Here is a 25,172-nt window from a genome sequence, read left to right on the forward strand (position 1 = left end):
AAAATTCCCCAGCTTGTTGCCTATGGTTTTCAAAGATTCTAGTAGCCAGTAATCCAGAGGTAGTAAGTATAGTTTGATCCAAACTGGTATAGATGTAAATGTTTCACGTTCCAGGACAAAGTTCATCATCCATGGTTGCATGTAGAGTCCTGCCACAGCATAGAAATATGGCCCCCCTTCTAACACTCTGTCTTTGTCCTCTAGGTTCGTGAAAACTACCGTGAAGAAGCCCTTAGAACCGAGATGTAAATGCATTTCTCCCTTTGGCTTCCAATGGCTTCTAATCCAGATGTGTAATACCCTTTCGGTTGGCCATAACCCCATGAATTTGCAGATAATCGCATGTTCTTTCATATGATCCCTGTGCGCTTGAATCGCTAGATCACTCAATATGACCCGAGGAATGATGCTCGATTTGGGTTTGCAGACTCCCTTAGTTCTTGTGGAAGTCATTTTTTTGCTGTCGTCTCCCTTCCCCATTTCTTTACTCGTTTCTTGTTGATTCCCTTCCTTACCCTGGGGTTCGTTTCTTCCAGCTGTCTCCTTGCCTTTTGCTTCTAAAATATTTTCCAACAATTTTTTGAAATGCTTCCCTCCTGCTTCCTTGCCTCCTTCTGTGACTACCTGACTATAGGAGGGAGCCGCACTCCCCCCTGTGCATCCCGCCATGGAACCCTAATGCAAAACCCTAGCTTCAACTTCGATCCTTGTTCAGGTTCTCCTTCGACCAACCCCAATCGATCGTTGGAGTTGCGTGACTTTTATCATTGAAAGATTTAAGAATTTTTTTTATTTCTGAAGAAATATTTATTATAATTATAAATGGCATTCAATATATACATAAAATTATTTATTCTGGAGTTTTTTTATTTTTTTTTCTCAGAGAAAAAAAATCGATTTTATTAACATAATAAAATAAAACCAGTACATGTATAGAAAAAATTATATATAATGTAAGAAAATAGTCTAGAGTATACGGAAAGTCTGATATACCAAGACAATTAACCAAAAATATGCTTAAAAAAAGAGACATTCGTATCTCCATCTTCAAAATATAAAGTGCTGAAAATGTTTATACCAAGCTTTCATAAGACAAAAATTTGTACTGACTAGATATGTAACCTAAAATACCACAATAAAACAACATGAAAAGTTATGCTAAGAGTATCACCGCAAGCTTAGCACACCCTAGGTTGAGCAGACCCTCATCCTGTGTAGTGTTGTCCACCATGTATCTAAAGTGCATGTATCCATAGGGCTCACCAATGCCATCCTTTGACAATCTGTCTACCACTCTATTAGCTTCTCTGTGTATATGATTGATCACCAATGTCGTCCTTTGACAATCCGTCTACCACTCTATTAGTTTCTCTATATATATGAGTGATAGTAAATGTAGTGAACGATCCCAAGATGTGCTTGATCCTCTTTATCCAACCTGATAGTGAGGGAGGAGCAAACTTAGATTGTCCTCTGATTCCATAAATGAGAGATTTGGAATCCCCATAGATATGTGGGAAATTTAATTTCTTGTGTTGTGTAAACTAGAGCAACCCTATAATGTGATTTTCTCAAATCTTGTGTTGGTACCTTTACCTTCGTTCCAATGAAGATAAAAAAGTTTACTTTTGTCAATCCAAAGTAATATTATTACCCTGGAGTTGGATAATGGTAAATATTAACAAAAATATTTACCATTGAAGATCAGAGTTTACACAGAGAATTGATCACATTTTCAAAGAAATTTAACATAAATTGCCATCCAATCTCGATTGCGAGTGTCGTCTATTTTGCAAAAGCAAAGGATAAACAAGATTACATGAAGTGAGCGATCGAATCCTTCAGAAGGTATGGATTGTGGTGACACTAATAACCAAACGAAATTATTTGATTCTAATGTTATAGGCAGTGAAATAAATGATTTTTAAGTTAAATATTTTATTTTTTGATTTGAAAGTGAAAATATATTAAAATATGGTCTCATATCATTTTTCATATTATCTCTTGAAATCTTTTTTTGAAATCAAATATTTCCACTCATTTTTTTAAAAAACAAAATTCCTCAAACTCAATTTTAATACAAACTACGCCAATTATTATTTATTAATATAACAAAATATTTTATTAAATAACAATAATAATAATAATTATTATTATTATTATGATTATTATAATTAGATGTATTTAATGATTTACTATTAAAACATGGTATGTATGGGAAGGGAAGTATGTAAAATTGTCTAAAAGATACTCATAAACTAAAATAGTTTATAAAATATAAATTATAGTTTATTAAAAAAATTGAAAATAAGTAAGGAACTTTGGAATAAATTTTTATTGAATAAAAATGCTAATTTATTATTTAAAAAAAGGTGGGAAATATATTTATTAAATAATAATTCAATTGTTTATAAAATATAAATTAAAGTTTATAAAAAATTTACAGATATATAAGCAAATTTGAATTTTTTTTTATTAAATAAGAATGTTAATTTATTATTTACAAAAAATTGGGAAATAATTATATTGAAAATAATAATTCTTTCATTGTGAAAAGTATTTTAATTATTTATTATTTTTAAAAATTATAATGATATTCCACTCCTAATTATTAGTTAACTTTATTTTTATTTTTTTATTTTTTAAGTACTAATGATTTTATTCATTTTTAATTAAGATGTTAACAAAAAAATTTATTAATGATGATGACGATGATTAACTTTTACTAAGACCAATGTGGTTTACCGGACCTCAAAAGAAAATAGTCTAATTGTGATTCTTCCAAATCTTGTTTCTGTGATGAAGGAGAAGGGAAAGAAGCGCTCCAAGATCGTTATAGTTGGGTTGGCTTAATAATTCAAGAAGATTGGAGGTGTGGTTGATGGTATGGAATTGCGAGCGGATGTGACTAAGAGTCGGGCAGTCTAAAAGGAAGTATTTTTCATCTTCCACCATCATAGTATCGCAAATTTGATAGATTTTGTCGTCCCGAGGAGTCTTGTGAGTATACCACCATCCCGTTTCTCTTCGAAGCTCATGAGAATTAGTTATTATCCTAGCAATGTTCATTTTCTTCTTACTATTGGTCAACACAGAGAGATAATTTTGGTTATCAAGGGTGGGGTTGATCACCTCCTTATAGTATCTTAGCTTCCTTTTACCCTCCAACTCATTATCATCCCACAACCTGAAGTTAAAATTGGAGTTAATAGTATCTTTGACATTATCCTTGCTCCAATGATGATCTCCTCCTTAATACCCCAATGGTTGAGCCAAGACTAAGCATCCTTATGCCACCCGCACTTGAGGCACAGGTAGGGGTTTTGACTAAATTTAGAAGCAATCTTTGGGAGCCTCTTGGCTTCCATGTTGTAAAGCTTCTTATTATACATCAGATATCTAAACATAGTTGTACTTTCAATGAGGGACAGGCCAGCTTCAATCAAGAGGATAGTATAGGGAATATTTCCCTTGATCTTGAGGTTATAGGTTATGAATTCTTTTGAATCATCTCAATATTTCTCCAAGACTCTCTAGATATACTACAGCCCCAAACTTCACATTCGTATAAGACAATAGGGGCAACAAGAGTCCCAAAGAGGAACCTTTTTTTACTCCAAATGCAAAGATCGACCAACTTACAATTGTTTTCAAGCTCGTAATAAGCTTTCCAGCCACAAATAATTATTTTCTAGATGTTATTATTATTATATAAATTTTAAAAATATATATTATATTGAATTGAAGTGTGAAGCATTCATATTTTTCAATACAATTTAGAAATATTACTAAATTTTAATTTGTTGTGTATTTAAAAAGAAATTTAATGATTTTTTTTTAAGTATTCATCATTTATAAAGATGTGAGACAAACAACTACTATATTTTAAATAACAATTCATCTTTCGTAAAGGTATTTGGACCAATTATCCTATCCTTTTGACTAAATCTAGCATTTCCGCCATTGAAATCATGACTATGTTTTGCTTTCTGATGTATATGAAGAAGATTTACAACATGGAAACCAAGAGGTTCCCAAAATTGCTTTTAACTCTAGTCAAAACCCCCACCTCTGGCTCAATCCTTGCTGGCATAAAGACACCCAATCTTGGCACGACTATTGGGGGTTAAAGGAGGAGATAATCTTGGAGAGTAGAGATAATATTAAAAATACTATTACTTCCAAATTTAAGAACAAATTGTGGGGTGCTAAGGAGCTAGAGGGGAAAAGAAAGCTAAAGTATTATAAAGGGGTGAAAAACCCCACTTTTGTTAACCAAAATTATCCTTTTGTCTCGACTAGTGCTAAGAAGAAAATAAACATTGCAAAGATAAGAACTAACCCTCATGAGCTTCGAAGTGAAACAAGGCATTGGTCTATCCTCAAAACACCTTTGGATGAAAGAACATGTCAATTATGTGATTCTAAGAGGGTTGAAGATGAAAAGCACTTTCTCTTGGATTGACCGACTCTTACTCACATATGTTCCCATTTCCAAAACATCTTCCACACTACCAACCTTCTTGACTTGTTCAATCAGTAAAACTATAGTGATCTAGGAAATTTTCTCTCCCTCCTCTTCGATCATATAAGTAAAATATTATAAAAAATCAATTAATCTTACTTTTTAAAGTTCTAATAAACCTCATTGGTCTCCATGGACGTTAATCACCATCAATATTATCTAATTAAATTCTACAAAGTTATTTATAGAAAAAAAATTCATTTCTATTAATTAATTAACTTTTCTTAATTTAATATTTTTGAAAAACATTAATAGTTTTGTTCATCTTTTATTGAATTGAAAATATTAATAAATTGGTAAGGAAACAACCTACTACTTTTTATAATATTAGTTGGTTTATCAAGTAAATGAATATATTTGGGGAGATATTTCTCAAAATGAAGTTTGGTCATTACAAGGTAATTTGGCAAAGGTGACTAGGTTTTTTAGATGCACTTGGACTCCCTTCTTGACCCCCTCACTATACCCACTCATGGTATAATGATCAATATTAAGTGCTCAACCCTCTAATCAATTTCTCAACATCCTTCGCTAATTAATAAGATACATTTACATTGTCTTCGATATCCAGTTTAACTTGGCATAATAGCCTTGTAATAATGCTTAACATAATAATTACATGCTTAAATGGGAGGAATAAAAATGGGGTACATATGGAATGGTACAAGAATATTGGTAACTTTTTTTTTCTTCAACTTGCTTCCAAACATTGTTAATTAAATCACAAGATTTATGTATTATAAGTCAAATATGTAGTTTTATTAATTGTGTTATGATTATTATTGGGAATTTGACAAATTGATTTATCTCATAAAAATGAAATTGAAGGACACATTTGAATGACATACTCATGCATTTTGCATTTTTTTCTTGGCACCCAAGTTATGTAAATGGATGATAGTATATTCACTTCTCAACTGAATTAAGATTTGGATTTCTTAAAAAGGTCCAAAATGGAAGATCATAAGTTAGGAGTTAAGGTAAGGAACATGATTCTCCAATGGCAATGATGCAATCTTATTTATTTGATTCAAAGTATATTAGATATTTTTCTTTATTGTTATTTTGATCTCTAGGTTCATGTAGGATCAAAAGGAGACTATCTAAATTTAGCAAAGAGGATTGTATAGTGTATCAAAGGTACATATCAACTCAACACTCAATATTTTAACAAGCATTTGAATTAGTTCATTAAATACGCACGTTAGGACCTCATATTGTCCCTTTTTTGACTATATATTTTGCTATGATATCATCCCTTTCAAACTTATATTTAAAATCCTTTGTTAGCATTTTAACCCAATTATCTCAAAGGTATGTAATGATTCTTCTCATCACTATACGTTTAATTATTTAGCATATAATCACGACATCTTCATATTTAATCTTTGAATTATTAAGTGCTTAACAGTTAAATAATGATGTGCAGTCTGCGATGCTGAAACAACCTGGAAGACTATTTTTGTAGTTGCTGAAACAACAAAAATGGCACGCGAATCGTGATGCTGAAACAATTGAGATTTGCGTTCTAAATTTGACAGCAGCAAAGGAACCAGAACTGATCACCGAGGAAGTTGTTACACTGGATGTAACGCTTATATCTAAAGACAACATTACTGTAACAACATTTCATTGACAGGGAATTGATTTCCATATTTTTTTATAATGGGTTAAAACAATGTAAATCTTTTGTAATAGATGTCTCCTCTTTATAAAGAGGAGACATCTACATTAGAGGGGGATGAACAGACTGTGGAAAAGGCTTCGCTAAAGGAACAGGACTAGAATTCTTTTTTGTAATATGACATATTGATGGATGAATAAAGTATTGTTCTGAACATCTTTTTCTAGTTCTTGTTTCTTGGGGAATCTTGTGAGAAGGATAGGGCCCGCCTTCATCACAAGATTCACCAATTACATTCTTGTAGTGTGTTAAGTGTGTCTTTTATTCATGCCTTGTTAACAAATATTGTTTGCTGAACATTGTTTAAAATACCTTTGCTGAAACTCTGTTTCTTTCTCAATTGATTGTTGTAAGAGTGTTTCACCGGTTATTAAGTTACAGAGTGAATTGGCAAGCTAGTTAATCAGAGGCAGGTGTTGGAGATTCCCGCTCTGGGGATAGGGTCCTGACTCTCTATTACAGCACAACCATTGTTTTCTTCTGCAGATTGATTCTTTCCATTTCTTTGCGTGAAATTAAGCATTTTTCTGATAGCTATCTGCAACAGAGTGTAATTTCTGTAATGCAGAGTGGAGCTTCAGTTTCTTAATTTAAGGCGTGATTTGTTTGTACTACAACTACTGTTGCTTTTAAAATTGAGTGCATATAGTACGCAATTGCCTTTGAAATAACAAGACTTCCCTGGGTTGACAATTAATGTCGCAATTTGTTGTTTAATTCAATAAGCAATTAAAGTGACCAACAATGCATACTCTATTTGGGTTAGCGATGGGAAATATTGGAGCTTGACTTCCAGATATGTGTTTCATCTTTGATCCAATTCAATTGTTTTTCCATGTAAAACATAGTAGGTTGTTTCCTTACTAATCGTCGAGGCTTTAAATACGAAGGAGTAGTGAATGTTGGAACCAAGGTAGCTTGGATTCACAACTTAATGGAAGAGGTTGGGTTTCCCCATAAGGAATCAACTATAATGTATTATGAAACCCATAGTGCAAATATAAGGGAAACGTAATTTCATTTCCACAACAAGATGAAACATGTTGAGCTTCATGTACAAGTCTATATAGGATAACTGGTTCAAGAAAATGTAGTAGCTCTTATTCATTGTAGGGTAGATAATCCAAGTTGATAATAAATTTATAATGGCATTGACAAAGATGAAGTTTGTTAAGCTTCACTTTAGGAAAGTGTCATTAAGGGGTAATGCTAAGATAAGTCACCTCCTGATCCTCCAAAAACTAGTGTTGAAGGGGGGATTCTCAGATAATTCCATCTCTTAATCCTTCAAGAAGTTGTCTTGAAGGGAGGATGTTTGATTTTCGGTTAAACCCAAATTTTAGTGTAAATTAGTGAATCAACTAAAAAGTTGACTAAGCAACTTAGACGTGTTGACTAGCCAAGTAGGACCAATAGGGTGGTCTCGACGAAGTCGACTCTAATTGAGTATGCACAAAAAGGACTAGGAAATGAAAATTGAATAATTGCTTTGGAGTTGGCTTTAGTGATTTTTATTATTTGGATCAACCTTATCACCCAAGTGTATAAATAAATGGCTGATGGATCAATCCATGTGATAAAAAAAAAAATGTGGATAATGTTGTAATTGTGTTTAATGATGTCATAATGGTGTTTCTAAAAACCAACACCTCTTCCTGGAATCATTATTTCTACTACTGCAATACATGGGTGATTTTTAATGGAGAAGGGATCACATTTGATCTAATTTGATGAAGTCTCTCTCACATGGTTTATTTATACAAGGTATCCAAAATAAGTTTGTCCATGGGGTTCAATTATGTTAGGCAGTTGACCCACTTTATTCACTAGGTTTGCTCAAAAGGTTTGTTTACATAGGGCTTCCATCCTAGTTTATTCATATGGTTCATTTATGCATAACATCTAACCTAGTTTGTTCACAAGGTTCTCTCGTGGGTATTGTTTATGCATGGCATCCAATATAGTTTGTTATTACGGTTTTGTGTGAATCCAAAAAATATGAAAGATGGAGTATTCAAATATTCAAACACCTCATTAAGCCACTTTCTCGAAAATTTCATAATGGTATGTCACACCCCATCATTTATCAAGAAAAATATATAACATGAAAAGTTTTCTAAAACAAAAAATATTTGAATTATCATATTAAACACAATAATAAAATGATACATTTTAAGTGATTAACATTACTATTACACCTTTAAATCATTAATGGCATAGTCTAATTTATAGACAAAATGACATTTTTCACGACATTTTTCTAGTTAATTTCAACCAAAATCCGATAGAGATTTTTAAAATCTTGAGTCTAAGTTGTTTAATATGTAGAATTTAAATGCCCGAGTGATTTTTTGTGGTGTTGAATCCATTTATCATTTAAAATTGCATTTTAAACAATAAAAAATCACATTTTTTCTTGAAATTGTTTTGTCGAATTCGGATGAAAAAGTCTATTTCGTGTACAAGTTAGACTATGCCATTATTAATTATCTTAATCCAAGGAAACAATATATATATATATATATAGTCGTGAACATTAGTCATATATCTTTAAAGTGCCATTTAAGATATGTTTAGTTTTGAAATAATAATTACTTATATAGAGATGACACAAGAAGAGAGACTTCTTAAAAGTATCCTTAATATTAGACCTTGCATCCCACTTATTACTTCATTATTACAATAACTTAGAAAGTAATAGGGTCATAAATGATTTAAATGAGAGGGTCATAAATGACATGATGATTATATTTAGGAATTTTGTTTGGTGAAGGCTTAAAAATATGAGCATAATATCATAGCAAAATTTTACATGGTTATTAAGATGTTTTGATCTTAGATGTTAGAATTTGGATTATGGAGTTATTTATGTGAGTTGGATTTGGGAACTATTTGTGTATGTTGTTGTTACCTATTTGTAGATTTCGATATTTTATAGTAGATATTATTTGTGCGTGTTCGATAATTATCTTTCCTACTAATATAATGGTTAATTGGTTGCATGAAAAATATGCTTGTGTAGTTTTCTCCTCCTTCTTGAATGTGACTTATGTGTGTGCTAATAATAACAATTAGATACAATTATCTTGTAACATTTTGGAATAGTTTTTACAGTTATAAAGTATTATTCTCTTGTACATCTGGGCAGGTCCTTCTTCCATAAAAAATTGAGGCTTACCTCGGCTTAGGCTCAACATGGTTAGATAAAAAATAGAAAGGAAAAAAATATCATTTCCTCCTTTTTGATATTGACTATATAAAAAATGATTTATAATAACATATAAATTCATGTGTAATATAATTCTCATGCCAAATAAAACATATATAGAAATAATGACCCCTATTAACATCATGGTTAGTTGATTGCGAATTCTCCATTGTAAAGAACCATATTTTTTTTAACAGTAATGATCCAATTACTAAGAAAGAGGTGAGACGTCCTATATTGACCACAGACGAAGTGAAAACTCCCTGGGGTCACCTACTCCTTGAGCCTAATCAATATAGGCTAAGCATGTCATTTCAGGGAATCGAACTTAGGAGGGGCTAAGAGTTCATTGAAAAAGGTTAAGAGTTCAAAATGAAAAAGTACCTCTTTACACATTGTTAATAGGTCATTCAAAGAGAGATGATTCTTCTTCAATAATAATGATGAGTCAACTAGCATTTGAAAATAACAACTAATAATAATTAATAATTGACAATTGAATGACAATTTTCATTTAAAAATAAATAAAATTAAGATTTGTCACCAATGCAACATCAACATTACCTTTTAGATAACCAAAAAATAATCTAAAATGAAATAATTTTTTTAAATAATTATAATAAGTCAACTCACATTTGAAAATAACAACTAATAATAATTAATAATTGACAACTAAATATCTTATTTTTATTTTTAAAATAAAAATTACCATTTTAAAGTCATTTAGATCAACATTCCTCCAACATGATGACTGGCTCCCTCGTCACCTCTAGAATCATGTGTGGGATTCTACAATCAACTCATATGATTCTTCTCTCTCCTAGCAAGTGGAACTTATCCTCTATGACCCACTCATGCACTCTCTCCACATCGACACAAGGGTGTTCCCTCTTGCTCAATAATTCCTATTCAACTATGATTCTTTCCATGAATCTTCCTTACATCCCCAAACACAATCAGTTCCTTCACATTTTCCTTACACACACCCTTCCATTTCATAGGTTCCTTTTTCCCATGTGCATTCCCTAAGGCAAGATGAAGGTTTTAGAGGTCATGTGACACATTCGTTCCTTTAATAATATTAGTTGGTTTATCAAGTAAGTGAGGATATTTGGGGAGATATTTCTCAAAATGAAGTTTGGTCATTACAAGGTAAGTTGGCAAAGGTGGCTAGGGTTTCTTAGATGCACTGGTACTCCCTCCTTGATCCCCTCACTATTCCCACTCGTTGTATCATGATCAATATTAAGTGTTCACCCCTCTAATCAATTGTTAAACATCCTTCTTTAATTAATAAGATACATTTACATTGTCTTTTATATCCAGTTTAACTTGGCATAATAGCCCCGTAATAATGCTTAACATAATAATCACATGCTTAAATGGGAGGAATCAAAATGGGGTACATATGGCATAGTACAAGAATATTGGTAACTTTTTTTCTTCAACTTGCTTCCAAACATTGTTAATTAGATTACAATATTTATGTATTACAAGTCAAATATGTAGTTTTATTAATTGTGCTATCATTATTATTAGGAATATGACATAAATTTATCTCATAAAAATGAAATTGAAGGACACATTTGAATGACCTATTCAAGCATTTTACATTTCTTTCTTAACACCCAAATTATGTAATTGGATGATAGTATATTCATTTCTCAACTAAATTAAGCTTTTGAATTTCTTAAAAAGGTCTAGAATGGAAGATCATAAGAAATGTTCAACTATATTTTAGTTGGGAGTTAAGCTAAGGAACATGATTCTCCAATGGAAATCTTATTTATTTGATTCATAGTACATTAGATATATGCCTTTATTGTTATTTTGGTCTCTAGGTTCATGTAGGATCAAAAGGATACCTATCTAAAGGTAGAAAAGAGGATTGTATAGTGTATCAAAGGTACATATCAACTCAACGCTCAATATTTTAACAAACATTTGAATTAGTTCATTGAATACGCACACTCTATTTGGGTTAGTGATGGGCAAGACTAGAGCTTGACTTCCATATATGTGTTTCATCTTGGATCCAATTCAATTGTTTTGTAATGTAAAAGGTATTAGGTTGTTTCCTTACAAATCATCAAGGCTTTGAATACGAAGGAGTAGTGAATGTTGGAACCAAGGTAGCTCGGATTCACAACTTAATGGAAGAGGTTGGGTTTCCTTTTAAGGAATCAACTATAATGTATTATGAAACCCATAGTACAATATAAGTGAAACATAATCTCATTGCCACAACAAGATGAAACATGTTGAGCTTCGTGTACAAGTTTACTAGGATAATTGGTACAAGAAAATGTGGTAGCTCTTCTTCATTATAGGGTAGATAATCCAAGTTGTTAATAAAATTACAATGTCATTGACATAGATGAAGTTTTTTAAGCTTCACTTTAGGAAAGTGTCATTAAGGGGGGATGATAAGATAATGCCACCTCCTGATCCTCCAAAAACTTGTGTTGAAGGGGGGATGCTCAAATAATGTCATCTCTTAATCCTTCAAGACTCGAAGGGAGGATGTTTGATTTTTGGTTAAACCCAACTTTTGGTGTAAATTAGTGAATTGACTAAAAAGTTGACTAAGCAACTTAGAGGTGTTGACTGGCCACATAGGACCAACCGAGTGGTCTCAACAAAGTCGACTCTAATTGAGTATGCACAAAAAGGGCTAGGAATTGTGAATTTTATAATTGATTTGGAGTTGACTTTAGTGTTTTTTGTTATTTGGTTCAACCCTATCACCCAAGTGTATAAATAAATGGCCCATGGATCAATCCATGTGATGAAAAAAATATATGTGGATAATGCTGTAATTGTGCTTTATGATGTCATAATGGTGTTTCTAAAAACCACTACCTCTTCTTGGATATGTTATTTCTAATACTACAATACACGGGTGATTTTAATAGAGAAGGGATCACATTTGATCTAATTTGATCATGTCTCTCTCACATGGTTCATTTATACAAGGTATCCAAATTAAGTTTGTTCATAGGGTTCAATTATGTTAGGCATTTGACCCAATTTATTCAGTAGGTTCGCTCACAAGGTTTGTTTACATAGTGCATCCATCCTAGTTTGTTCATATGGTTCATTTACCCATAGCATCTAACTTAGTTTGTTCACAAGGTTCTCTCATGGGTATTTTTTAAGCAAGGCATCCAATATAGTTTGTTATTAAGGTTTTGTGTGAATCCAAAAAATATGAAAGATGGAGTATTCAAATATTCAAACACCTCATTAATCCAATTTCTCGAAAATTTCAAAATGTTAAGTCCACACCACATCATTTATCAAGAAAAATATATAATATGAAAAGTTTTGTAAAATAAAAAAATGTTTGAATTATCATATTAAACACAATAATAAAATAATATATTTTATGTGATTAACATTGCTATTATACCTTTAAATTATTAATGACATAGTCTAACTTATAGATGAAATGACCTTTTTCACGACATTTTTCTCATTAATTTCAACCAAAATCCGATAGAGGTTTTTAAAATCTTGAGTTTAAGTTGTTTAATATGTAGAATTTAAGTGGCCAGGGGTTTTTTCATGGTGCTGCATCCATTTATTTATTCCAAATTGCATTTTAAACAATAAAAAATCACATTATTTCTTGAAATTATTTTGTCTCTGGTGAAAAAGTTTATTTCATATACAAATTAAACTATGTCATTATTAATATATATATATATATATATATATATATATATATATATATATATATGATTAATTAATTTATGATATGTTTAGTTTTAAAATAATAATTATTTATATAGAAATGACATAAGAAGAGAAGCTTCTTAAAAGTATTTTTAATATTAGACTTTGCATCCCACTTATCACTTTATTATTTCAACAACTTAGCAAGTGAGAGGGTCATAAATGACGTGATGATTATATTTAGGAATTTTGTTAGGTGAAGGCTTAAAAATATGAGCTTAATATCATAGCAAAAGTTTACATGGTTATTAAGTTATTTTGATTTTAGATATTAGAATTTGGATTATTGGGTTATTTATGTGAGTTAGATTGGGGAACTATTTGTGTTTGTTGTTTTTAACTATTTATAGATTTTCATACTTTATAGTAGATATTATTTGTATGTGCTCAATAATTATATTTCTTACTAATATAATGGTTAATTGGTTGCATGATCATTATGCTTGTGTAGTTTTCTCCTTCTTCTTGAATGTGACTTTTGAGTATGTTAATAATAACAATTAGATACACCTATCCTATAACATTTTGGAATAGTTTTTACAATTATAAAGTATTATTCCCTTGTACATGTGGGCAGTGCCTTCTTCCATCAAATATTGAGGTTGGCCTCGGCCTAGGCTAAACATTGTTAGATAAAAAAATAAAAATAAAAAGATATCATTTCCTCCTTTTTGAAATTCACTATATAAAAATTGATTCATAATAACATACAAATTCATGTATAATATAATTCTCATGTCAAATAAAACATATATAGAAATAATGACCCTTATTAACATCATGATTAGTTGATTGCAAATTCTTCAACATAAAGAACCATATTTTTTTTAACAGTAGTGACCCAATGACTAAGCAAGAGTCGAGGCATCCTATATTGTCACAGATGGAGTGAAAACTCCCTGGGGTCGCCTACTCCTTAGCCTAATCGATATATGCTCAGCATGTCATTTTGGGGGAATCGAACCTAGGTGTGGCTAAGAGTTCATTAAAAAAAGTTAACCATTCAAAATGAAAAAGTACCTCTTTACACATTGTTAATAGGTCATTCAAAGAGAGATGATTTTTCTTCAATAATGATGATGAGTCAACTCACATTTGAAAATAACAACTAATAATAATTAATAATTGACAACTCAATGACAATTTTCATTTTAAAAAATTAAATTAATATTTGTCACAAATGTAACATCAACATCACCTTTTTACAATAACTAGTAGATCATCTAAACTAAAATAGTTTTCTTAAACACATATAATGAGTCAACTCACATTTGAAAATGACAACTAATAATAATTAATAATGAAGAACTAAATAACTAATTTTTATTTTTAAAAATAAAAATTACTATTTTTAAATTCATTTAAATAAAAAATGATAGTGACTAATATTATCAAATCCCTCAAACCCCATTCCTAATTTCCTAATTGGTCTCATATTATCTTTTTATGTAATTCTTTACCATGTACCATTAAATTTCTAAGCAAGAGTAGTGACCTAATGACTAAGCAAGAGTCGAGGCGTCCTACATTGCCACAGATGGAGTGAAAACTCCCTGGGGTCGCCTACTCCTTAGCCTAATCGATCTAGGCTAAGCATGTCATTTTGGGGGAACCAAACCTAGGTGGGACTAAGAGTTCATTAAAAAAAGTTAACAATTCAAAATGAAAAGGTACCTCTTTACACATTGTTAATAGGTCATTCAAAGAGAGATGATTTTTCTTCAATAATGATGATGAGTCAACTAGCATTTGAAAATAACAACTAATAATAATTAATAATTGACAACTCAATGACAATTTTCATTTAAAAAAATAAAACTAATATTTGTCACAAATGCAACATCAACATCACCTTTTTACACTAACTAACTGATAATCTAAACTAAAATAGTTTTTTAAACACATATAATGAGTCAACTCACATTTGAAAATGACAACTAATAATAATTAATAATGGAAAACTAATTAATTAATTTTTATTTTTAAATTCATTTAAATAAAAAAGGATAGTGACTAATATTTTCAAATCCCTCAAACCCCATTTCTAATTTCCTAATTTGTCTAATATTATCTTTTTATGTAATTCTTTACCTTATATCGATGTACCTTTAAATTTACCTTATATCGATGTTCCTGTTTAGTGATTTGACCGATGATAATAATTACCGACAATGCACGGCAAAGAAAACATACGAAAGTCGCCATCGAGATAATCCAATAAACAAATTAAACGAATCATATTTGAAAAACCTTGGAAATTGATCACGCTTATGTGTCAATTTCTTTGAATTTTATAATCTACGTGGCAACTAAATGATGTGCGGTATTTAGTTTGCCATTTTTTCACTATCGTTTTTTGTCCCGACAATTAAGTTTTGCAGAAGTAAACAAATCTTAATTTTGATTTTTTAAAAATACTATGTTTTAACTAATAAGTGTTTTTTCCATATTCAAATATAATCATTTAAATTAAATAAAAATTTTGAATTCTTATGAATGTTTTATTATATATATATTATTATAAATTAGTATAGATGTATTTTAATCACGGATCTATTAAAAATGGAGAGATTAAATTTTTTCAGAGACAAACTTATTTTAAAGTACAAAAAATAACGTGCAATTTTATTGTTTAAATTGTATTTTTGAATGTCTTGGAAATTACATAACACATGTATTGTTGTTTTTTATTATTGATATATATTTGTCAATATTAATTCATATTAAAATATTTTATTCATAATCCATATATATTTTATTCTATACAAAATTTTAAAAATTGTTTCTTAACATTTTTTCTATATATAGATATATATGAAGTTGATATCAAGTGTTAAAAACCTGTAAAAAAATATATATTGTTAATTACTTTACAATTACATGAAATTATCTTAGATCATATAGACAATTAATTAAATATGCATAATATATATATATTTTTTTATTATTATAGCTGACATTGTTTTTTATTTAGAAAATATTTTATTTTTGTTTTAAGAGCCACCGACTTACTTACACATCACCTTCATAATGGACTGTAGAATGAGCCTCTCAACTCAACCAACATAGATCCATCTTAACCACGGATTTAACATGAGCCTAGAGGGATCAAATTTCTTCATGTGCAAACTTATGTTAAAGTGCAAAAAACAATGGAGTTGTCTTAACCATGCACTTATTTTAAAGTGCAAAAAACAATGGAGTTGTCTTAACCATGGATTTAACATGAGCCTAGAAGGATCAAATTTCTTCACGTGCAAACTTATTTTAAAATGCAAAAAACAATAGAGTTGTCTTAACTAGGGATTTAACATGAGCCTAGAGGGATCAAATTTCTTCACGTGCAAACTTATTTTAAAGTGCAAAAAACAATGGAGTTGTCTATAGCGCTACTTTTTGGAGTTTGTGGTGCCGGAATCAGATGGAAAAATTTGAGGTGAAATCTTGATTCATGTTATTTAAACTAGACTTTTTACTATATATATGGATTCAACACCATGAAAAACCCTTAGGGCACTTTATTGTGCAGGGTTCTTGGGATTTCAATGAACTCCTCAAAATTAGAACAGAAAAATCCACGAGAAAAGCTTCCAAAAAATCGCACTAAAAACAACTCCAAAAATAATGTGTAATTTTTTATTGTTTAAATTGTATTTTTGAATGTCAGGGAGATTACATAACATGTGCATTGAACTTGTTTTTTTGTTATTATATATATTTGTCAATATTAATTTATATTAAAATATTTTATTCATAACCCACATTAGATATTATATTCCATACAAAATTAAAATATTTTTTCTTAACATTTTTTTCTATATATAGATATATATGAAGTTGATATCAAGTGCTAAAAATCTTAATCACTTTTTTTTTACTTCTAATTATTTTAGGATTACATGAAATTATATTAGGTCATATGGACGGCTAATTAAATATGCATAGCATATTTTTTTTCTTTTTTTATTATAGTAGATATTGCTTTTCTATTTAGAGAATATTTTATTTTTATTTAAAGAGGGACAAGCATACTTACACGTCACCTTCACAACTTCACAATGGGTTGTAAAATGAGTCTCGCGGCTCAATAAATTTAGTAAAAAGAATTAATAGTTGCATTTAAATATCCTTTATTCATTGAAAAAATTACAAATCATTTCATGAAAGAATAAAATTAAAGTTTTTTATTTCATATTTAATAATTTTTATTATTTAGATGTCTTCTAAGATGGGATTTGATCTATGGAGGGAATGCTTTGTAGAAGCACAGGCTCACACTTGTCCGTTTCCTGTTATGGTGTGGCATAAAATTAGTACACAAGCTTGGGTAACCAGCCAACAACTATGCTCGATCGAGCAATTTTTAGGCTCTCAAATAGCTCCATCGAGGACTTAAATATTACTCGATCGAGCGCTTAAAAAGACTCGATTGAGTTGTTTTTTCACCCAAAGAGTTGTTTTTCACCCAAAACATGCCCTTGCTCACCAAAAAAATGTAACACAGCTCCAAGCTAGACCCTTTATGATGTGTGTGATTCTCCAATTCAATTTGGTATCATAATCCATATTAGTGCTCATATTCCTCATCGTTGTTACATTACAATTCATCATTTTTCATTGAAAAAAAACACATTACTTAATTATCTAGTTCAACTTATCATTATCATAATCATATAAACACCAAAATGGAAACATTGTGTGATTACACTCTCAAGGATAAATCAAATCCATATAAAGCATCACTTAACTTACATGGATCAATTACCTAGCGTACATCTAAGGTCACTATATGAGAATCCTTCAATTTCACCAAGGTTCCCAGGAATGAGGTTAATTAAAAATGTGCACCCTTTTTCCTTTCCCATGTTCTCAAGTTTCTTTTGAAAGGCAAAGTTGGTTGAAGGGTAGGATATGCACTTGCATGACAAGCATATCACTTCGTCATATCAAAGTGGATAGGATTCAACGATATGATTTAGAATGATGGCTACCAGAAATATCCTCTTGCCTCCAGATGAATCCAGCAATATTGTAATCGTGAAAAGTGAATGACTAATAGTACATCAACATTAATCGATTTTCCTAAAATTCACTATTCATTTTAATATGCTTAATCATGAAAAGGAATATAATTTATGATAAACTATGTAAATTTAATCTAATTACTATCAATTACAATCACTATGTTTTGCAAACAATGAGTGGGTAGATATAGTAAGCTAATCAGAAATTACATCGTGAGTTTTTTCATATTTTTACATGTTTTGTGATGAAGGAATGAAATATTGTTTCAACTTTTACTATGAAAAAGGAATTTGATGTCTTTTAGTGTTTTTATATGTTTTTTTGAGAAAGAAGGAAATAAGATTAAGTTTTTAATATAAAAAAGGAATTTGATGTTTATTTTTATTTTAATTGTAAATTTTGGAAATATATCAAATGATGACTTTTTGTGATTTTACATGTATTGTGAGAAAGGAAGGAAATATGGCTTAAGTTTTATTAGGAAAAAGGAATTTGATGACTATCTTTATCTAGATTGTAGATTTGAGAGATGTCAAATTATCACTATCCTTATATAGATTGCAGATTTCGAAAATATTTCAAAATTTGACACAAGAGCAAAGTCATTAATTAGATTTTAAAGTATTACTAAAATCTATAATCAAATTAAATTCACAAAAAATAAACTTCAAACTCTTAAAATCACAGATTAAGAAAAATGCCTATTACTGAAGCATTTCTAGTCGTCTCCAACCTTGGACAATCATCTCAATCATATTAGAATCTTGAGGCAACAATGTATTACCTCCTCCTTTTGTATATAAAAATTGTATTTATAAAGAAATGGAATTATGACTTCAAAGACTAATTGAAAAAAGCTCTTCAATATGTTGAGTGAAAACCATTCTACACACGAATTACTGTGTTGAACTTGGACGCAAAAGGACAAGAGAGTTAAAATCCCCATGGAACATTCATTCCATTCACATGCCATGTGAAAAGGACCTTCATCTTTAACAATGACATGAAAGGATCAGGGTGTAAAACAATTTCACTATAATGTGAATGGGTTAAACAAGACTAGTAAAAGGAAGATGTGCAACTAACATTTTAAAAAATGATCATTTGTGTGTGTGAATACAAGAAATAAATAAAATATGCATATGAACACATAGAACTCAAAATCTGTTTGAAATTCATACAATCCCTCCAAACATTGAATAAAAGAGAGAAGTTCTTTTAGTAAAAGGCACTAGCTTGTCTAAAAATAAGTAATCTCGCTCACCTAAAATGAAAAAACAAAAATATAAAATTGGACTGCAAGAACATGGAACAAAAAATATAAAACTGGACTGCAAGAACATGGAACTGATGAGGACATGTTAAGGAAGGAACCTAGCCAAAAAGAACATTTAAGAGCAACTGAAAATGTCACACTAGAGAAGATTAAAGAGCAACTGAAAATGTCACAATAGATTGTTAGAGGAACTGAAAAAAGTGTTGGAAATAGAGATTCTTTAACAAATAAGAGAGAATATGCTTGTTTGTTCATATGTATATGTATATATAATCACAAACAAAGTTGTAAATAAACACAAAATTTTTATTATCAACTGTCTTCTTCAATCCCATATGAAGGCTAGAACTAGTAGTATTCACGGTAGTCCTAACTTTTACGAAACCAAAATAAATCAATGATAATCTTGAAATTATGGTATAATTTTCTCTCTGCATACATTTCTGCGGGTTATTGCTAATGGAATCTCATTAACCTTTCTACAAAGAAAAATGAGTACTACTTTAAGACCCAGGCTAAGGTCTCAATCTCTTCTTTTGTCTATGTAAAAAAAAAACCCGACATTGATAGAGGAATGCCTGGAAACAGGAAGAGCCTATCCTTGCTCTCTCGATAGGAACGTCTCGCCGCAAAAAGACACAAACACCACCGAGGCCTCTCTCTAACTGTTAAGCCATTTTAGCATATCAGAGACCTAGCCACTTCCAGTGACGGGTTGCATGGTGAGAATTAGTGGGCCGACCAAAAGTAGGGGACTCCGACGACGTTCTGCAAATAACGAATATACCTTTGTATTCGAAGCAGGATTTCACAACTATCACCATGCAACCTTCCAGGGATTTATTAAGCTGATATATCAAAGGAACACGACCCTATAAATCTTGTGGGAACCCCTTAATCCATTAGTGGTGACCCAGAGCTCTCTGTAAATGAATATATGAAGTCAAATTTCCCCCACAACTCTTTAGTTTCAAATCTAGGCGTGAAAATAAAATTTGAAATTGGAAACAGAGGTCTATTTTGTAGAAATTCTGCAAATTCTCTATAAATCTCGCTCTGACACTTATGTAGAAAATCTGACTATAGATTAACTCGATAATGCACTGTAACCAAAGCAGAATACTATAACCTACTTCTACTATCAATTTTGCTTTGCGGAAGCTTAAGATTGAGCTGGATCGAGTTGAACACATATAACTAGAAGAAGAAGAATCAATGCACGATACACATGAAAATATTTTTGGGAAAGCCTCAGCTAAAAACCCCACTATCTGTATTATCATTCAAGGTGGAAATACATTGGAATTATACAAAGCCTTAGCTCTCACAGCTAGCCAGCCCTCAGTATAATCCTCCTGGATGCTCACAGGCAAACTTGGCTTCTCACAAGCCTTCTCCTTTGCCCTCCAAGCTCCTATTTCCTTGTGTTGTTCCTGGTGTAAGATTATCACCTCACCAAGTGGATGATCTCCTGATCTCACCCTCTGTCAAAACTGCACAATCCTCAAGGAACCTTTTTCCCTTCTGCATGCATGAGTTTTCTTTATAGGAAAACACATGCAACTGATAGTACATTGTCCTTGACATTTAGTTCAACTGGGTCTTTCTCATAATAGACATGCATGAGTTATTGATGAGGGAATCTTCAATTATCTGCAGTACACTGGTTGAGTGCATGCATGCATCAACTGACTGAGAACTCACAATTAGTTCCTCAAACAGTTTGGAGCTAATTTAACTGGACTTAACTCAGTAAACTGAGTTAACTAATTACAACTCAAATATAACTCAATCTTATCTCCTTAATTAAGGGATAATCTCCTCAATTTAAGGGATAATTGTTGCATGAATTCAGAAAGACTTCTAACTTGAATTTCTCCAACTAATTAATCCATAATGAATTAATTAATTATTTCGAAGCAGCTGGTGAGACTAAATTCACTTTTAATTCAAGGACAAATTAAAATTGGAATATTCTGGATTCTATTTTTATCATTTCTTGTTGTTATTTTCAACATATTTCCCCGTCATCAGAAAACAGAGAGGATTCTCTCGATAGGCTACACTACTTCGCTATGAAAGAGTAAACGACCACCAATAAGGGAGTCACATCAATGGAAAGTGGCCAGTTGCCACACAAAAATTCGCAAGTCTAGTTTACTCCTATTATCTCCTTATTTAATTCTTATCTTATACTGATGTAACTTTAAATATGTTACTCTTGTGTTGTGTTCATGTTTAGTGATTAGACCGATGATATTTACCGACTATTGATTTTTGTAGTTTGGGATGTAGAAAATCCTGTAGATTCACAAGCTAATGCAAGAGACAAGAATCTACTTCTACTCTTTACAACGGAAGCCCATAAACATTGAGAAAACAATAATCAATAGAGAAAGAGAATCAAAGGCACATAACACAATAAATATCCGGGGAAAGCCACAGCTCAAAACCCCACTATCTGTTTTGTATTAATCCATAAAATCAAGATGAAATTACAATGCTTGTTCTCTCTAGAACAATCCCAGCACTCAGCAAATTCAATCTCCAACTCATAATCAAGCTCAAGGCCAAAGCGTATCCTCTTCAAAAGCTCTCCAAGTCTCTATTCCAATGTGTAATTCCTATGGAGAATAGCTTGTATTTAAATGGAAATAAAGCCTCTAAAAACTACACAATCCCTCAAGGATCAGTTCCTAAATGCATGCACTATCAGTGCAACTCAGAAAAATCTAAAACAAATAGTACATTGTCCCTGCACTCTAGTCTCAACTGGGTCTTTCTCAAAACCAACATGCATGAGTTTCTTAAGAGTAAATATTGAGTTAACTAGAGTAGCACTGGTGGAGTTCATTAGTGACACCACTGATTGTTAACTCACTATTAGTTCTCTCAATCAGTTTGAGAACTAATTTAACTGAACTGACTCATGAAACTGAGTCTTCTATTTTACAACTCACAATTAACTCACACTAAACTCCTACAAAGTAGGGAGAACATACACATGATGACAGAAATACTTCCAAATCGAATTTCCTAAGTTAAGTAAGTTTAATAAACTTAATTTAACTATTTTAAGTTGCTATGAGAATAGAATTCGAATTTAAATTCCAGTTTAATTCAAGAACAAATTAAAGTGGAATTTCTTGTTGTCATTTCTCAACACTCCCTCTCAACAAGAAAGGGATTATCAACTACCCCGATCATGTCTCTATGAAACTCAAATTTACATCTTGACAATGCCTTTATTAAGATGCCAGCGTCTTTCTCCTCTGTGGGAATGTAATCTAACAACATGATCTACCTCATTACAAAATCTCTGAGATGATGATACCATATATCAATACGCTTAGACCAATCATGAAAAACTGGATTTTCAGAGAGTTTGATACAACTATGATTATCACAATAAATCATTGTCATATCCATCTACTGACCAAACAAACCAACCAGGATCTTCCTCATCCAGATAGCGTCACATGTTGTCTGACTTGCATCCATGTACTCTGCCTCTGCCGAACTGAGTGCAACCGATATTTGTTTCCTGTTGTACCGAGAAATTGCTGATGACCCAATACTAAAGATCCCTCCTAATTTGCTCTTCCTATTGGATGGACTCCCTACCCAATCTGCATCGATGAAGCCCTGAAGCTTCACTCCCTCTGTCAGCCTGTACCATAACCAAAACTGAGTAGTGCCTCTGATGCTTTGCCTCCTTCCAATACAACTTGGTAGGCCTAACCATCGCTTGACTAAGTTGATTAACTGCATATCACATATCTGGTCGTGTGTTCACCGAGTACATGATTGAACCCACAAGTTTCCTGTAAACAGTAGCTTCCATTACTTCCCCTGAAGTAACATCCTCCTTCCTCCAGTTACTAGCTAGAGGAGTCTCCATGGGTTTACTGCTCTCCATGTGGAATCTCCTAAGTATCTCATTGGTATACTTTCCCTGAGATACAAAAAAATCCCCATCTCACTGTCATACCTCCATGCCAAGAAATTAATGCATGAGCCCCATGTCCTTCATCTCAAACTCTCTTGCAAGGTCCTCCTTGCAAGATTTGATGAGCTTCTCATCACCTATCAGTATGAGATCATCTACATAAATTACAATGATCAACAACTTACCTTCCACCACTATGTGATATAGGTTCGCATCTGCTTCACTCTTTGTGAAGCCCAACCCAGTGAAGTAGCTATCTATCCTGGTGTACCAAGCACGGGGTGCTTTCTTCAACCCATACAATGCTCTCTTGAGTTGGCACACATGCGACTCATGGTCCAAGGTTTCAAAACCTTCGGGCTGCTCTATGTACACCTCTTCCTCAATCATTCCATTGAGGAAGGTAGTCTTCACATCCATCTGATGGATCTTCCAACCCATCTATGTTGATAGTGCCAAAATAGATTTGATTGACGAGTACCTTGCAACAAGAGCAAAGGTCTCATCATAGTCAATCCCTTCTACCTGTGAAAAGCCACAAGCCACAAATCTGGCCTTATGCTTCTCCACACTAACATCTATAGCTTGCTTTACCTTGTAAAGCCAACTGGAGCTACATCTGACTTATCCTCCAGTCTCGGGATCACATCCCAAACACAGTTTCGAACTATGGAGTCATACTCCTCCACCATCACATCAACCCAAACCAGTTGTTGCATATCTTCTTGAAAGGAAGATGGCTCTGTCACAACACATGCACCCATAAGTGCCATGTAACCAGTGTACCTATCTGGTGACCTCCTCTGTCTGCGCTAAGAAGAGGGTGCTCCCACATTCTCCCGTGCATCATCCAACAATCTATCAGCCTCTCTAGTGCGCTTTCTTCCCCCTCTGGAAGACTCTGCCTGAGTGGATGTCTCCACTCTCTGAACCTCTGCATGTGCTTGCTCCACATCAATCTGAGGCCCCTCAACCTTATGAGCTAAAATCTCCTCAACTGCATGTAGCTCAAGCTCCCTCTCAAGGGAAACTTGCATGGCCTTCTCCTCATCGAACCTTGTGAAACACTGTCATCCGACTGGTCGGCATGTACACCCGATAATTGTGGGGTGTATCAGTGCACCCCATAAAGATCCCCAAATTTGTTGTTGGCTCAAGCTTCTTCCATGCATCCTTGGTCACATGGAAATAAACTGATGACCCAAAAATCCTGAAGTGACCAACATCTAGCCTCTTACCGGAATAAGACTCCTCTAGTGTCTTCATCTCAAGTATCTGATGTGGGCTACGGTTCTAAACATAAACCATTGTGTTGCATGGCTCAACCCACAAGTGTATTGGAAGGCCCTGATCATGCAACATCACCCTTGCTGCCCCTACTATGCTCCTGTTCTTCCTCTCGGCAACCCCATTCTGTTGAGGGTTATGGGGTGTTTTCAACTCTCGTTTAATCCCTTCTGCCGCATAGAATTTCTTAAACTCATTGGAGACAAACTCACCACCGTTATCACTTCATAGAGCTTTAACCTTCTTACCAGACTCTTTCTCTACCAATTCTTTGAAATCACAAAACTTTGTGAAAGTTTGATCCTTTTTTGCATAAAAAATACCCAAGATTTACGAGAATAGTCATCAAAAAATATTACATAATCCCTGTGTTTGGCCATGGATGATGTTTAGAATGGTCCACACACATCTAAAAGGGCTCTCTCCATAATAGAATCTGCTCAACTGTCTTTGTCTCCAAAGGAAGACTTGGTTTATTTT

The sequence above is a fragment of the Pinus tabuliformis genome, chromosome 1_1 (assembly GCF_031772625.1).
Source record: "Pinus tabuliformis cultivar Carrire ecotype Pingquan chromosome 1_1, CPIR1, whole genome shotgun sequence".
Classification (NCBI taxonomy): Eukaryota; Viridiplantae; Streptophyta; class Pinopsida; order Pinales; family Pinaceae; genus Pinus; species Pinus tabuliformis.